The sequence below is a fragment of the Brachyhypopomus gauderio genome, unplaced genomic scaffold, assembly GCF_052324685.1.
Source record: "Brachyhypopomus gauderio isolate BG-103 unplaced genomic scaffold, BGAUD_0.2 sc57, whole genome shotgun sequence".
Classification (NCBI taxonomy): Eukaryota; Metazoa; Chordata; class Actinopteri; order Gymnotiformes; family Hypopomidae; genus Brachyhypopomus; species Brachyhypopomus gauderio.
In genome coordinates, this window is record NW_027506880.1 from 1,449,801 (window position 1) to 1,467,934 (window position 18,134).

Genomic DNA, 18,134 nt, shown 5'->3' on the forward strand with positions numbered 1-18,134 from the left:
CTGATCAACTTTGAAAGATGTGAAATGTGCTGTTGGTGTGACAATTAAGACACAAGAATAACACATATGCACACACACAACGCCTGCTGGTTGAAGATGCCACTCAACGCCTGCTGGTTGAGGATGCCACTCAACGCCTGCTGGTTGAGGATGCCACTCAACGCCTGCTGGTTGAGGAGGCCACTCAACGCCTGCTGGTTGAGGAGGCCACTCAACGCCTGCTGGTTGAGGATGCCACTCAACGCCTGCTGGTTGAGGATGCCACTCAACGCCTGCTGGTTGAGGATGCCACACACACAAGATTAATCTTGGAGCAATGCCTGCTGTATGAAGATGACGCACACACATGCATTTTAGCTGTGAAGTTGATTTAGTGTTGAGTGGTGGTATACAAAATTATTATATAGTGAGTAAACATGGTTGAGTTTAGTGTCCAGTTGAGTAAGTGCACAAATGATGAGCTGAACAATGTATTATTAATTTAACTACTATTGCTTAGAAGTTAGCATGGGCACAATAACATTCTGAACACCCAGCAACATTTTCATAATACAAATTCTGTTTCACAATGCATTTATGTGGTAATATGTTTTAATTGCTAAAGTGGAACCAAATGGAATGTTTTTGTTTAACTTGTCTGTTAGGCTAACTACGCTATTGGAACAAAGACATTTAATGTGTTAAATTGTTTATTTATATATACACTAAGTGATCAGTGCTTAGCACAAGTAGAGTATATGAAACAGCTGTTACACAGGTGCTGCTGACATCAAGCTCCTGAATCAGATGATGAATGAATGTTGGTGTTACAAGGAAGAAGCAAGAATGTCCTGTTGAAGCAAAGCCTGCTGAACACATCACACACACACACACAATACATTTTTAAACTGTTGAGCTGAAAGTCTTTAGTGATGTACATATTTGCAACTTAAGCTTGTCTGATCAAGTATTCTGATGTGGTTATTTGTTTTAAAGCTATACAGCATTTAAATGAGCAGTAAAGCGTGGTTTTGCTCATTGTATTCTGAAAAATGTACATTAGTGGAAATGGTCCCTTGAATCAAGTCCCTTGATTATAAAGTAATGCTTAGTTTGTATAACATGGTGTTATGAAGGCATTTACTTCACAGTAATTTCTATATGCAATACTGTAACAATGTATGCAAGTAAGAAATTAGTCATGAATACACCTGTCACGAATACAATGTCTGTTCTGATTTTGTTTTACTTTTTTTTTATTTTTTATGATTTGATATGTGCTGTTTGTATTAAGTAATATTGATTGATTAGTATGTCATGTTGGGATAGACATCATAGGTTTTGACTGGTTGTGTGTTTGTATTTTCAGATGCCTCGCACTAAAGCTTCGCTGAGGTCTGCTGCAGCCAGGAGGAGGATTACGGAGCGGCTTGTGGCTCAGACTGACGGGGTTCTGGCTTTTTCCCCTGACAAAAAGGTCCTGACTGAGACTGTTCCTGTGAGCCACAGCTGTCCTGCAGACCAGATCTCGTCTCTGACTGACGGGGTTATGCCTTCATCCCTTGACAAAAAAGGTCTGACTGACACGGGAGTGCTCCTGAAGAGCACTCCTCAAAGCCATTTACAAACTCAAGCTGCCAAATACCTGCCAAATACCTTGCCAAATACCTTGCCAAATACCTTGCCAAATACCTTGCCAAATATCTTGCCAAATACCTTACCAAATACAATTGCCAAATACTTGCCAAATACCTTACCAGATACAAGCTGCAAAACTGATTCTGATGAATGTGTACATGTGGATATGCTCAGAGGTTCTTTTCATCAAGCTCATCCAAAGTTTGGCGTAAACAGTAACAAACAATGTGTTGCAAATAGTATTACTGCCATCATGACTAACAAAGTGAAAAATGTGCTTTCTTGGACAATCAGAGACCTTGATGATGTTCTGCTGAATGGTGACAGATTCTACAGCAATATAAGAGATGCTGGCAAAATTCATGATCCATTGGGCTATTTATATGTTACAGATGTACCTACAGAATACACTGTGTGTGGATATGACTTTTCAATAAATTTTCATGATGAAATGTTTACTGGGAAGTTTGGTGTCACTGAATATGGACCGTTACAAAACGTTCTTATGTCACATGATGAGGCAATCCGAAGAGTGTTTATGCAATGTGAAGCATGTTTGTTTACTGTTAAAGAGAATACATGTGCTATCATTAAACAAGACTCCTGGTATGTGCTGATTGACTCTCATTCACGAAGCGAAAACGGTGCACGTATTGATTCGGGCAAGAGTTTGGCTGCTTTTTATGCTGACATGGAATCATTACTTAACCACGTTATGATACTTGGTCTTTCACTGAAAGCTGAAGGAGCACAATTTGAAGTTACTGGCGTTGTTGTGAACATAACTGGCAGAAGCACAACGGAAGAGAAAACACAAGGTGGTTTGTCTGTCACTACACACCGAGAGCTCTACAGCAGTGTGCTAAAACGAAATCCTAACACAAATGAAAATGAAACTAAGAAAGGTGACGCATTTGACCGTTCACAACCCTGTAGCAAAGCAAACGTGCAAAGTAAACGCAAAGCAGCTGAAAACAATTCCGAGGTGAAAACGGTACCTGAACTGCATGTTGGTAAACGAATGAAGCATGTAAACAACCTTACCGATGTATCTGTGAGAAATGACAGCGACGTGCTGATTGGCGACACACAACGTGAATACTTTCAGTTTTGTCCATTGACAGTGAAACAGCAGAAGACGTTATGTTTAAGGCAAAACGTTGTGTACATCGAACATGCTCGTAGCGACCAAATCATACCAGTACCGATGGGTGATCCTTGTGAAACAAAAACTATCATTGGTGACGGTAACTGTTTATTCAGATCACTGGCATTTGCAATTAGCGGAAGTGAGAAAGAACACAGAAAAATACGACGTGCTGTAACTACACAAATGGAGAGAAATGAATCTAAGTACATTAGTTGTCTTCGACAAGGGTTTTCATCTGTTGCAAATTATCTTTCTACTTCCCGAATGAAATACGTGGGAACCTGGGCTACTGAAGTTGAAATACAAGCTGCAGCCGATCTTTTTTTTACCAATATATTTACATTCACTAGAAATGCGTGGCTAAAATATTCATCGTGCAATAGTTGCGACCAAGATGTGGGAATATACCTCAAACATTGTAGCGAGTCTCATTATGAAGTAGTGACGTGTGTTAAAGTTCCTGATGGACAGACCTGTGCCGCAGTATGTTTACAGAGATGTGACAGCAGAAAATCAGAAACAAAGTACAGTCGATCTGAACTTGAGAAACGGAGAATCAAATATGAAACAAGCCAAGAGAAAAAGGAGGAAAAGATTCAGAGAACACTGAAACGATACCGTGAAAATGAAATATACAGAGATATCGTCAAAACACGTAGCAGTGTTGAATACGCAACTAATTTGCAACATAAAGAACGGAATAAACAATTAAGCATAAACAAATATGCGACGAATATGGAACACAGAGGAAAAGTTAAACAAGCAAGTGTAAACAAATATGCCACGGATATGGATCACAGAGGAAAAGTTAAACAAGCAAGTGTAAACAAATATGCCACTGACATGGAACACAGGGAACATGTGAAACAATTAAGTATTAATAAATATTCTACAAATGAACATCACAGAGAGACTATAAAAAGACAGAGTTTTGAAGCTTATCATAACGATCCAGAATATCAAACGGCTAAGAAACAGAAGAGTTTTGAAGCTTATCATAATGATCCAGAATATCAAACGGCTAAAAAAGAGAGGAGTATGGAGAGGAGTTTTGAAGCTTATCATACCGATCCTCAACATCAAGCAGCTAAAAAACAACTTGGTATTGAGAGGTATAAAACAGACATCTGCTATGCTAACGTTACTAAAAACAGAAGTAAAGAAAGAAAGAACACAGAAAAAAATAAACACAAAGATATTAACTATGTGATTGAAAAGTTCAGAGAGAAAATAAGTACAGGTCCTGAATATGTGTGTTCAGTATGCCATCGACTATTGTTCAAGAATCAAGTAATCAAATGCAGAAAAGATACATATCTCAACAAAGCCCAGGAGGTTGTTTCCATAGCAGAGAGATGTATTACTGACACATACTTACATCGATGTAATCATGCTTGTGTTCCTAAGTGTAACATTCAAACTGGCCCTGCTGGATCACTGTGGATTTGCTACACATGTCACAGAAAGATTCTTAATGGGAAAATGCCAGAAGAAAGTGTTATGAACAATCTTGCACTACAACCAATTCCACCTGAACTGCACAATCTAAACTCACTTGAACAACATCTGATTGGGATGAATATTCCATTCATGAGACTTGTGTCTTTACCAAAAGGTGGACAGAATGGTGTTCATGGACCTGTTGTGTGTGTTCCATCTAACATTACAGATGTAACAGAAGTGCTACCAAGAACAGAAAATGTTGATTTGATGATTCGCATAAAACTAAAGAGGAAATTGACTTACAAGGGACACTATGAGTACAAATTTGTTAATACAGAAAAAATAAAGGAAGCATTATTGTACCTCAAACAACATAATGACTTTTACAGAGATGTGACATTTAATAATGACTGGGTAAATCCACTAAATAAAACTGAACATGAAACACAAGAGCCTGATGACACATGTACACAGCATGTTGATGAAGAAAACATTGAGGAGAATAATGAATCTGAAGATGTGGATATAGATGAAACCTTGCACGACAGACAACAGCACGGTATGTTCATGGATACCTGTTTACAACCTGTTGATATTGCACAAGAGGTTTTGGATCAGCACTTTGATGGCATAATGTCTGTGGCACCTGCAGAAGGTAATAATCCTGTAAGGCTCTTGAATGATCAATCAAATGAGGCAAAGTGTTTTCCAGTTCTATTTCCAAATGGTATGGGTACTTTTCATGACCACAGAAAAGAGAAACTTACACTGAGCAGATACTTAAACACCAGAATACTCAACGCAGACGGACGTTTTGCAAAGAACTTGGATTACATTTTTTATGGTCAATATTTGTCAGAGTTAAATCAGATTGTATCAAATGTGTCTATTGCATTGAGAAAAGGACATGATACACGCAACAAACCTGTGATTACATCAGAAATGTTGACTAACAGAGAAGCCTTGCAGAACATTTTCAATTTTGATGAAGGGTATAAATTCTTAAGACCTATTCGTGGTACACCCCCTTTCTGGCAAAGTGTTCAAAAAGACCTGTTTGCAATGGTACGACAACTGGGTATTCCCACATGGTTTTGCTCATTTTCATCTGCTGATCTGCGTTGGCCAGAATTATTACAAACCATTCTCAAACAAGAGGGGAGAGAAACTTCTACTGATGATCTAGACTGGTCAGAAAGATGTGCTCTATTAAAAACTAACCCTGTCACAGCAGCCAGAATGTTTGAACATCGATTCCACTGTTTCCTTAAAGATGTGATTATGTCTGAAGCACAACCGATTGGCGAAATTGTTGATTACTTTTACAGAGTTGAATTTCAACAGCGTGGCTCACCTCACACTCACTGCTTGTTTTGGGTCAAAGATGCACCTCAAGTGGACAAAAATGATGATGATGAAGTTGTGTCATTTGTAGATCACTATGTGACATGTGAAATGCCATTGGAGGATGACAAAGAAATGCATGACATTGTTTCCAGTGTACAACAACACAGCAAAAGACATTCAAAATCATGCAGAAAAAAGAAAACAACTTGTCGTTTTAATTTTCCACGCCCACCGAGTAGCAGAACATTTATAACAAGGCGTAAAACTGACAATCCTGAAAAAGATGCTAAAGAGAAAGATGAGAATTATGTGGAATCAGCCAAAGGTAATAACATGCCTTCAATGGAAAAAGATGTAGCAGAGGCTATCATGAAAAAAGTAAAAGATGCGTTATTGAATACAGATGTTATCTTTGATTCAACTGAGGAGTTATTTGCTTCGCTTGGTATAAGTCAAGAGATATTTGAAGCTGCTTACATCAGAGTGTCTCGAAAAACTACTTTTGTCCTAAAGAGAAAACCAGGTGACATATGGGTAAACCAATACAACAGAGATCTTATACGTTGTTGGAATGCAAATATGGACATTCAGTTTGTAGTTGATGCATATTCCTGCATTGTGTATATAATCTCTTACATTTCCAAAGCTGAGAGAGAGATGGGATTGCTTTTGTCACGTACTCAAAAAGAAGCCACAGAACAAGGTAACCTTGACGCTAAACATGCTTTACGGAAACTCGGAAGTGTATTTTTGCACAATCGTGAAGTTTCAGCTCAGGAAAGTGTGTACCGACTTACTAACATGAAACTGAAAGAAGCCTCTCGCAAAGTGCAATTTATTCCTACTGGTGATAATGTAGTGAGAATGAGTCTTCCACTTCACGTAATACAAACGCGAGCTGAATATGACAATGATGATAATCAAAACATATGGATGAACAGCATCACAGACAGATACAGATATAGACCAAAAACGGACGAATTTTCCCAGATGTGTTTAGCCAGTTTTGCATCGGAGTACAGAATATTGTCAAAATCTGAAAGTTCAGCTCATGATGCCATAAAGTTGGAGAAAAGCTTAGGATTCATAAGGAAACGGACACGAACAGATTCTGCTGTTGTGCGATACGCTCGCTTTTCACCCACAAAACATCCAGAGAAGCATTATCAAAGTATTTTGCAATTGTTTTTGCCTCATTATTTGGATTGTCAACTCAAGCCACCAACTTTCAACACTTATGAGGATTTTTATAAGACTGGGTTTATCAAATATTCTGATGAAGAAGTCCAATCAGTCAAAACAATAGTAGACTTAAATATGTCATATTTCGAGAAAGATGCTGACACAATAGATGAAGCCGAGGAACAGTTAAAAAGAAACGGTCTAGTTGAAGATGCTTGGGCAGAAATCTGTCCAGAGAATGAACGTGAACGTTTAGAATGTCTTCACAAAAAAGAAAATCCTACTGATGAAATAGAGCAAAATATTTCTGCTGCTGACATACCTGATTTATTACCAACTGAACCACGCTGTGCTATAGGAAAAGAGAAAGGTATGCGAAAAGAGGAAGCAATGTATGTGCTTCGTTCACTAAACGAACAACAGTCTGAAATATTTTACAAAATTCGACATTGGTGTTTAGAAAAGACACTTGCTAAAAACCCGCAGCCATTTCATGTGTTTATATCTGGTCCAGGTGGTGTTGGAAAATCCATGTTAATCAGAGCAATATACTACGAATCATGTCGCATCCTGTCCCGATTGTCAGATAATCCAGATGAGACGCATGTGTTAATAACAGCTCCAACTGGTGTAAGTGCATTTAACATCGACGCTGCAACAATACACAACTGTTTCTCTATATCACCCGAGGTAACGCTGCCTTATCAACCGCTCGGAGATGAAAAGATAAATTCACTGAGAGCTAAATTGGGAAATCTACAAATAGTCATTATTGATGAAATCTCAATGGTTGATCACAAACTCTTATCGTATATTCATGGAAGATTGAGACAAATTAAACAACAAGGAGATTATTCTGCTTTTGGAAATGTGTCTATAATTGCAGTTGGAGATTTTTATCAACTTTCTCCTGTGAAAGGAAAGTCTCTATACACTGAGCCTAAAGGTGTAAATCTATGGCAGAACCACTTTGCATTGGTTGAGCTCTCGCGAATCATGAGACAAAAAAACATGGAGTTTGCTCAGTTACTGAGTCGTTTAAGAAAACACAAAAGACAAGATAATTTGTCAGAACACGATGTGAATATGTTGAAATTATGTGAAACAGGTGGTGAAGGTGATGAACTGGACAGTACTGCTCTGTATATTTATGCAACAAATGCTGAAGTGGATGATCACAATGCAAATATGTTGAAGAAGGTATGTGCAGACATTACTATCATTCATGCACAGGACTTTGAAAAGGTTGCAAAAACAGGTCGGCTGGAAAAAATGCATGGACATCATGTTCATACTACCCACACGTCTTTACCAGAATCTCTTCATATCGCTGTAAATGCTCATGTTATGCTTCTTAAAAACATTGATGTGGCAGACGGACTTGTAAACGGTGCATTTGGTACAGTTGCTGAAGTGTGTTTTGATTCTGAAGATGACTTTCCAGCCAAAATATATGTCACATTTGAAAATGAAAGAATAGGAAATAAATTAAGAGCAAAACATCCTTGTTTAAAACCAGGATTTGAAAAAGCCACTCCTATTTTCCCTGAAGAAGAAAGAGTGACAAAAAGTGGTGGAATGCGACGACAGTTTCCCCTGAAATTAGCTTGGGCTTGCACTGTTCACAAAGTACAAGGTCTTACTGTGGAAAAAGCTGTTGTGTCACTAAAAAAGATATTTGCAGCAGGACAAGCATATGTGGCCTTGAGTCGTGTAACATCTTTGGAAGGGCTTAAGATAAAAGATTTCAAAGAGAGTGCTATTTATGCAAAAGAAGACATTGAGGAGTCATTACATAACATGCCTCTATTTATTGAACCAGTGACAGAGCTGCCACCTCCCTGTGGGTCATACAAGATTCTTCTGCACAATGTTGAAGGACTAACATGCCATGTGGAAAACCTGAGACATGATACGAGGTACATGGAAGCTGACATTATCTGTGTGACAGAAACTTGGTTACAACCAAATGATTGCAACATTGATATTGAATTATCTGAATTTACATTCTATAGTAAACCCAGATGTTTTTCATATGACACTAGTCAGGTGATGTTTGCTGACTTGAAGGATCGACAACATGGTGGTGTTGGTGTGTATTATAAACGACATACTGGTTGTAGTATTGTTGATTTACCATGCATTAACATTGAATGCCTGCAGTTCATCCTACCTCAGCTGAATACAACAGTGGCAGTTCTGTACAGACCTCCTTCCTACAATCTGGTAATGTTTCAAAATAACCTGATACACTTGATTTCTCATATTGACAGATTCCCAGGAAGAAAAGTGATCATGGGAGATTTCAATGAAAATCTTTTTGTAACAAGTACAGTCAGTAATACTATGCAACTCCATGGCTTTACTCAGGTTATAAGAGAACCAACAACTGAATATGGCACTTTGATTGATCATGTATATATCAAAGATGTTTCTGCAGAAGATGTCAGTGTTTCTGTTATGCCAACATATTTCAGTTTTCATGAATGTATTGTACTGAATTGTTTTCATTAATCTTCAATTTCAGGTACTTAACGTTTGCTGACGGTTTGCTGACACTTTACTGACAATTTGGTGACACTTTGAACTAAAACTTTTGATTAAGTCAGGCACAAATTGAAGCGTCCACGATGTGGGGGGCTGGGGGATACAGGGGGTAAACTATCTGGACGGCCTCTTGTGGGAACAGACTAAGGAGCTGAGAGTGCCCTATTAACTGGTTCACAGCATTTTATTTTATTGTATGTATTATTTATTTTATTTTTTTATTTTATTATGAAATATAAAGGTATTCATATAAAATACAGGCCAAATGTTTAACAAAGCAAAACAGTTCTCAAATCATCTGTTAAAGGACTGTTGACAAATACCATACTTCAGGACTGAATCCACAGGTAATACAGTTTCCAACAAGCAATAAACATGGACATTTAACTTCACATCTAATCCTGCACAAACCAAAATTCCTGATTAAAGGCTGGAGCTATTGGTCAAAGAGTGGTCAGTGCTGCCTACATCTCTGGGAACCTGGTGTCATACAGGAAAGCCAGGAATGTCCTTCGAAAAGGCCAGGGACAAGTTGCAGTCAACTATCAAGGATGTGACATCAAGCACATATGGAATGACTTGCATGCTATCACAGATTACAGAGATGGACAGATTTGGTATCTGCTGCGTTCACCAGGTAAGATGTTCTATTGTAATTTGGAGACAAACATATCTTTATGTAAAGTTAAACTACCATTGTACTGTGACAGGTGCACATTAACCATGTCTGTGTCTGATGTGCTCAGATCTTTATGGAGGGTTCCCTTACACAAGGCATGTGGTCTTGATGGCATCAATGGTTCATCAGTGTGCACTGTAGGACCATGTTACAGTCATCTACCAATGATGTCACATCTAGCACATGTGGATTGGCATACACTCTCTCACAGAATTAAAAGGTGGACAGGTCTGTGATACAAGTGTTGCTGCAGGTATGCTAAACATATTTCATATTCCTTTAGAGATCAGACAAACACCTTCACTCTAAATGTCACAGCTGCACCTTAACTATCTCTCTATTTGATGTGCTCAGATGATTCTTCAGGAGAATTCAGTCACACAAGTCCTTCCTACCTGAGGCTCAACTTCCATATTGGAGGGACTGTGACTACTAGCTGGGCCACCCAATGGAGGATGGGTTCCCTTTTGAGTCTTGGTCCTCCCAAGGTTTCTTCCTAATCCTGCCAAGGGAGTTTTTCCTTGCCACTGTCGCCCCTGGCTTGCTCATTAGGGATATGGACCCATGCGCTTGTAAACCTGCTTGCATACTGCACATAGAGATATATAGATGTCTACACATATTGTGATTACTAACTACAGGTCTGCTTTGAACTCAATAATGACAAAATTTAAATTTACTGTGGACTGTATTATTATCTGATGTTTCTTTTATTTGCTGTGAACCAGTACAGGGCACCTCAGCTCCTTAGTGAGGGATTATTACAATAGTTATACTATACATTATTATTAATTTTTTTTATTATATTTATCTAGATCAATATTTTTAAAGAAATGGTCTCAAATAAACAGACTGAATGTCACAGTCCTGCCTCCCTCCTGTCAGTCATGTCTTCTGTGTTTGTGTCTTTTATTTTGAAATTCCTAGTTGTCTGACTTCACTCCCCTGCCTTGTTTTCTGCCCCTCGTTATTGCTTTCTGTTGTGTCTTGTTAAGTCCCTTGTTTGGTCAGTGTATTTAAGTCTTGCGTTTAGTCTTTTTTTTGGTGTGTTATTGTAAGTACCTCTTGCTTGTATGCTATTTGGTATCTTGGTCTTTTGTGTCTGTAATACTAGTGTGTATGTACTCTGTATTTTGCATTCTCTGTTAGATGTACTTTGTGTGACTTTGGTTTCTCTAGTGATTTTGCTTGTTGATGTCTTTCCTTTTCTTTACCCTTATCCACCCAGTTATTTCTGTTAGTGTTGTTTGGTTCATATGTTAGGTGTTTTGATTATTCTTGGGGTATGTTCTGTGTGCTGTGTATATGTATTTGTTTTCATGTTCAGTGTAACAACTAGGAGAGAAGGCTGAACGCAAGTGCGGACTGACCAATGACTTAATACCAAAAGATTTGCATTGTGTTGATTTTGTCAGTTATAAATAAAATACATTTTATTTTATGTTTATAAAGAGGTTCTCTTGTGTTGACAATTTGCATTGGTCTCAAATAAACAGAGCCCAAATATGAAAATATATTTGCATTATGTTTGTCAATATATATAATGTTCTGACAATTTTATGCAAATGAAAATCACATACACACTTGTTGTTTTTAGGAAATTGGGATTAGGGTTAGATACAATCTCACATGCAACATTTTAGTCAGCTTTTCAAACACACATACTGCCATTTTCTATATATGACGGAGACCCATAATTCCAGATGTAAAGTACCAAAAGTATATAAGAGCATGTCTTTATGGCATAATATTTTTTGAGTGAGCAAATGTAGGAAAATATATCAACCTATTTGTAAATGGCTTTCTGGCTTGGTGAGTGTGCATGTGTGTGCACTGGATATATGTGCATGACTATGTGCGTGTATGCATGAGTGTCCACATATGGCTATGCACATGTGTGTGTTTGAGTTATCAGGACCAAAGGCCTTAATAACTTTGAGCATGTGAGGTGAAATAATCAGAGGTGGACATTACAGGTTCAGAAAGTAAAAGTCTTCACCAGGATTTTACTGAAGCTTGCTAGATTTTCTAATTAGTGCAATCCAGGTAAAATGTGGAATCAACACAATCCAGGAAGCCTGAGCAAAATCCTGGTGAGGATTTTTACTTCCTGAACCTGCAAAGCCCACCTCTGGAAATAAGCCTCTTGAATGCAGATACTTAGTGCACATAGCCAGTATAAAAACACCTCCACATATCAGGAGTGATCATGAGAAAACTTTGAGAAATGTTGAAAACATTGATCTTTTGAGCTTTAAACAATGCGCTGTATTTTGGAAGGGAGAAGTCTAAAAACTATATGTGCATTTCAAATTTTGTCTCACAGCTCCATCTACTGGCCAAATAATTTGCAACTTTTGACACTTTTTGCATGAAAGAGGTTTGTATGTCTTTGGTATATACAGTGCAGTGTAGTTAGTGTCACATGTCATCAATGATGAATAGAAATGTTTAACAAAGCTGTTAGGACAGATTTGCACATTTTGACCTTTTGGCCAGCGTGCCTTTTATTTTATATGATCAGAAAAGCATTAATTTACAATACAGGCAAAACCAACACAATCAAGTACTCAGGTTATTCTGTCCACAGAAGAATTAGGACATCATCACAGTTCAGGACTAATCCACAGATCAGCAGATCATCCAACAGGCAGTAGACATGGACACTGCTGCATATATAGATGAACCCAATCAACAGGCCATTGAGGCACTAAAGACAAAAATACATTTTATTGGAAAAAAAAAATTCAGATCATAGAACTAAATGACATACTGAGATTAGCTTTGTGTGTGTATGAGTGTGTGTTGTTTCATTTGAGCAATAGTTTTCAGTCAGTTCCGGAATTTAGTACTACCATACTGATATTATAGTGACAAATAAGACATTTTAGTGAATTACAAGGTTTATTTATGGTCAGGCAGTGCACTTTTTGTTAGGAGATGTCATTTCAAAGTTAATTATCTAATTGTTCTGAATCATACAAGACCCATTACTTGTCTGCATTCTGCATAACAGGATTGCAGCATAAGTTTTTATGATTTCTTAGGTTTTTGGGTACTGTAGCGCCCTCGACAGGCCAATTTGAAGCACTAAAGGCCCAAAATGATCAAAATAATGTGTATTGGCAAAATGATTCAGATCACAGAACTAAATCACATGCTGAGATCAGCTTTGTGTGTGTTTGTGTGGTGTTTCATGTGAGCAATAGTTTTCAGTCAGTTTCGGTGTTTGGCCACTAGATGGAGCCCAAGTACTATCATACTTATATCTCATTAATCTCAGTAATGCAATATGACATTTTGGTGAATTAAAAGGTTCATTTGTGGTTAGGCAGTGCACTTTTTGTTATAAGATGCAATTGCAATGTTATAGAACTTATTGATCTGGATCATACAAGACCAATTACTTGTCTGTATTCTGCATAACAAGATTGCAGCACGAGTTTTTATGTTTTCTTAGGTTTTTGGGTACTGTAGCGCCCCCGACAGGCCAATTTGAACCAAACTTGGCATACCTCACAAGGACTTCAGGATATAAAAGCCTTTCAAATTTGGAATTGATTGCATACATGGTTTATGAGTTATAGCAATATAGGTCATATATGGCATGGCCACAATGATATAATGGGAAAATGGACCAATCAGATAAATAAAAATCCAACATTTTTTAAATCAGTTTTTACCTACAGAGTCTACTGATTATGCTCATAGCAATTTTTCCATAATTGGATCAAATTCCTATGACTAGTTTGTAAATAGCTATTTTCAAACAATAGATGAATGTGACAAAAGTATGCATTTTTTAATAGGACTTGTAATTGCAAAGTTGTCAGGTCTACTGCAAGGAATAAAAAGGAACAAGTTGCATGTTCCTAAGTGAAAATTTGGAGGAGTTATGCATGATTTTCACAAATAGCGCCACCTAGTGGCCAAATGTTTTAAAACTGCACAGCATGACACATAGTCCTGAGATATGCACAGTGGTGAGGTTTCATGTTGTTTGGCCAATGGTAAGTCTGTCAAATGGCCAATTAATTCAAATAAAAATTAATTGGCTCATGGCGGCCATGTTTTTTGAGTGATGATGTCATCATTGTGTGTCTTGATATCACTTGGGCCCCTGATGATGCCTGTAAAGTTTTGGCTTGATGTGACTAATGGTTTCTGAGAAACAGTTTTTCCCATGTTATAGCGCCCCCTATTGGACAATCGTGGCCAGCTTTGACCTGTGACCTCGGAGTCATATGCCCTAACAACTGTTAAAATTTTATGAAGATCGGTCAAAGCGTTGCTGAGATATGGCTGTTTAAGTAAATTTGGCCACGCCTCGGAGCTATTGATTGACATGTGACAGCCAGACTATATGCAAATCTCAAAATGTTTTTAAGCAACTGTGATAATGAGATTCTCCTGAATATTTTGACACCAAGGTTGTGGTGATCCGATAAAAAACCAGGGACTAGTATAAAAAAGTAGGTTTTGCATATTATGCAAATTAGCAAAAAATCTAAGTAGGCGGAGCTTAATGGTTCTTGAGGCTTTTTTGTTTGGCTTGAGCCAAGGAATCCATCAAAAGTGGAATTTTGTTTCTAGGCCCTACGGTTTGGGAGATATGGACCAAAACGCAAAATGGTGCGCTATAGCGCCACCATCAGGCCAATGTGGGTCTCTGTGCTTTAGCACGGTCTCGCAAAGAGACTACACCATCCTGCCAAGTTTGGTCTCCCTGGGCCTTACGGTCTAGGCTGCAGTATGCGTTTTATCAGTAGAAAAATAATAATAATAATAAGAAGAAAGAAAATATAGCCGCAAGCGGCAATTGGCGGGTTCACACACGAATAGGCTTCTTGGCCTCAATAGGCAGAGGCCCAAAAGGTCCTTTAGACCCTAAATGTGAAAAAAAGCTGTTTGAGTGGAAAAAATGCACAAATAAATCAATGTGCAAATAAAGGTTCAATTGGGGCACTAAAGGGCCAAAAGGATCAAAATAATGTGTATTGGCAAAATAATTCAGATCACAGAACTAAATCACATGCTGAGATCAGCTTTGTGTGTGTTTGTGTGGTATTTCATGTGAGCAATAGTTTTCAGTCAGAATATGGCCACTAGATGGAGGCCAAGTACTACCATACTGATATCTCATTAATCTCAGTAATGAAATAGGACATTTTGGTGACTTAAAGGTTAATTTCTGGTCAGGCAGTGTACTTTATTTAAAAAAAAAGAGATTCAGTTGAGGCAGTAAAGACACAAAAGGTTCAAAATAAATTGTATTGGCAAAATGATTTAGATCACAGAACTAAATCACATGCTGAGATCAGCTTTGTGTGTGTGTTTGTGTGGTATTTCATGTGAGAAATAGTTTTCAGTCCGTTTCGATGTTTGGCCACTAGATGGAGCCCAAGTACTACCATACTGATATCTCATTAATCTCAGTAATGCAATATGACATTTTGGTGAATTAAAAGGTTCATTTCTGGTCAGGCAGTGCACTTTTTGTTATAAGATGCAATTGCAATGTTATAGAACTTATTGATCTGGATCATACAAGACCAATTACTTGTCTGTATTCTGCATAACAAGATTGCAGCATGAGTTTTTATGTTTTCTTAGGTTTTTGGGTACTGTAGCGCCCCCGACAGGCCAATTTGAACCAAACTTGGCATACCTCACAAGGACTTCAGGATATAAAAGCCTTTCAAATTGGGAGTTGATTGCATACATGGTTTATGAGTTATAGCAATATAGGTCATATATGGCATGGCCACAATGATATAATGGGAAAATGGACCAATCAGATAAATAAAAATCCAACATTTTTTTAATCAGTTTTTACCTACAGAGTCTACTGATTATGCTCATAGCAATTTTTCCATAATTGGATCAAATTCCTATGACTAGTTTGTAAATAGCTATTTTCAAACAATAGATGAATGTGACAAAAGTATGCATTTTTTAATAGGACTTGTAATTGCAAAGTTGTCAGGTCTACTGCAAGGAATAAAAAGAAACAAGTTGCATGTTCCTAAGTGAAAATTTGGAGGAGTTATGCATGATTTTCACAAATAGCGCCACCTAGTGGCCAAATGTTTTAAAACTGCACAGCATGACACATAGTCCTGGGATATGCACAGTGGTGAGGTTTCATGTTGTTTGGCCAATGGTAAGTCTGTCAAATGGCCAATTAATTCAAATAAAAATTAATTGGCTCATGGCGGCCATGTTTTTTGAGTGATGATGTCATCATTGTGTGTCTTGATATCACTTGGGCCCCTGATGATGCCTGTAAAGTTTTGGCTTGATGTGACTAATGGTTTCTGAGATACAGTTTTTCCCATGTTATAGCGCCCCCTATTGGACAATCGTGGCCAGCTTTGACGTATGACCTCGTAGTCATGTGCCCTAACAACGGTTAAAATTTTATGAAGATCAGTCAAAGCGTTGCTGAGATATGGCTGTTTAAGTAAATTTGGCCACGCCTTGGAGCTATTGATTGACATGTGACAACCAGACTGTATGCAAATCTCAAAATGTTTTTAAGCAACTTTGATAATGAGACTCTCCTGAATATTTTGACACCAAGGTTGTGGTGATCGGATGAAAAACCAGGGACTAGTACAAAAAAGTAGGTTTTGCATATTATGCAAATTAGCAAAAAATCTAAGTAGGCGGAGCTTAATGGTTCTTGAGGCTTTTTTGTTTGGCTTGAGCCAAGGAATCCATCAGAAGTGGAATTTTGTTTCTAGGCCCTACGGTTTGGGAGATATGGACCAAAACGCAAAATGGTGCGCTATAGCGCCACCATCAGGCCAATGTGGGTCTCTGTGCTTTAGCACGGTCTCGCAAAGAGACTACACCATTCTGCCAAGTTTGGTGTCTCTGGGCCTTACGGTCTAGGCTGCAGTATGCGTTTTATGCGGAGAAAAATAATAATAATAAATATAGCCGCAAGCGGCGATTGGCGGGTTCACACAAAAAAAGGCAAAAAAGCCCAAAGGGTCTTTTAGACCAACAAATTGGCCTCTTGGCCTCAATAGGCAAAAAGAAGCCCAATAGGTCCTTTAGACCCAAAAGTGAATAGAAGCTGTTTGAGTGGAAAAAATGCATAAGTAAATCAATGTGACAAAACATTCAATTCAACTGAGGCACTAAAGGCCCAAAAGGATCAAAATAATGTGTATTGGCAAAATGATTCAGATCACAGAACTAAATCACATGCTGAGATCAGCATTGTGTGCGTTTGTGTGGTGTTTCATGTGAGCAATTGTTTTCAGTCAGTTTCGGTGTTTGGCCACTAGATGGAGCCCAAGTACTATCATACTGATATCTCATTAATCTCAGTAATGCAATGACATTTTGGTGAATTAAAAGGTTCATTTCTGGTCAGGCAGTGCACTTTTTGTTATGAGATGTAATTGCAATGTTATAGACCTCATTGATCTGAATCATACAAGCCCCATTACTTGTCTGTATTCTGCATAACAAGATTGCTGCGTGAGTTTTTATGATTTCTCAGGTTTTTGGGTACTGTAGCGCCTCCGACAGGCCAATTTGAACCAAACTTGGCCTACCTCACAAGGACTTCAGTGTATAAAAGCCTTTCAAAGTGGGAGTTGATCACTTACATGGTTTATGAGTTATAGCAATAAAGGTCATTTATGGCATGGCCAGAAGGATATAATGGAAAAATTGACCAATCAGACAAATAAAAATGCAACATTTTTTCCATATTTAGTTAACTACAGTGTCTACAGATTATGCCTATGCCATTTTTGCCATCATTGGATCAAATTCCTAGGAATAGTTCTTAAAGAGCTATTTTCAAACAATTGATGAATGTGACAAAAGTATGCATTTTTTAATAGGACTTGTAATTGCAAAGTTGTCAGGTCTACTGCAAGGTATAAAAAGAAACAAGTTGCATGTTCCTAAATGAAAATTTGGAGGAGTTATGCATGATTTTCACAAATAGCGCCACCTAGTGGCCAAATGTTTCAACACTGCACAGTATGACACATAGTCCTGGGATATGCACAGTGATGAGGTTTCATGTTGATTGGCCAATGGTAAGTCTGTCAAATGGCCAATTAATTCAAATAAAAATTAATTGGCTCATGGCGGCCATGTTTTTTGAGTGATGAGGTCATCATTGTGTGCCTTGATACCACT

General features: G+C 38.0%; 1 protein-coding gene and 1 long non-coding RNA gene across 4 annotated transcripts in view; both read left to right on the top strand.

Moving 5' to 3' along the window:
• The window catches only part of LOC143488885 (transient receptor potential cation channel subfamily M member 4-like), an 80,007-nt gene that overhangs the window by 38,499 nt on the left and 23,374 nt on the right, over window positions 1-18,134 (top strand). The window lies entirely within an intron of this gene.
• LOC143488887 (uncharacterized) lies at window positions 4,922-10,726 on the top strand. 3 transcript variants are annotated; one of them, XR_013124569.1, is made up of 6 exons: window positions 4,922-7,109; window positions 7,254-7,369; window positions 7,848-7,939; window positions 8,562-9,923; window positions 10,033-10,218; window positions 10,320-10,726. It is a non-coding gene; the product is annotated as an uncharacterized LOC143488887 (long non-coding RNA). The 3 variants fall into 3 exon arrangements; XR_013124570.1 differs by having other exon boundaries at window positions 4,932-7,369; window positions 8,562-9,633; window positions 9,716-9,923; window positions 10,320-10,723; XR_013124568.1 differs by having other exon boundaries at window positions 4,928-7,369; window positions 10,320-10,725.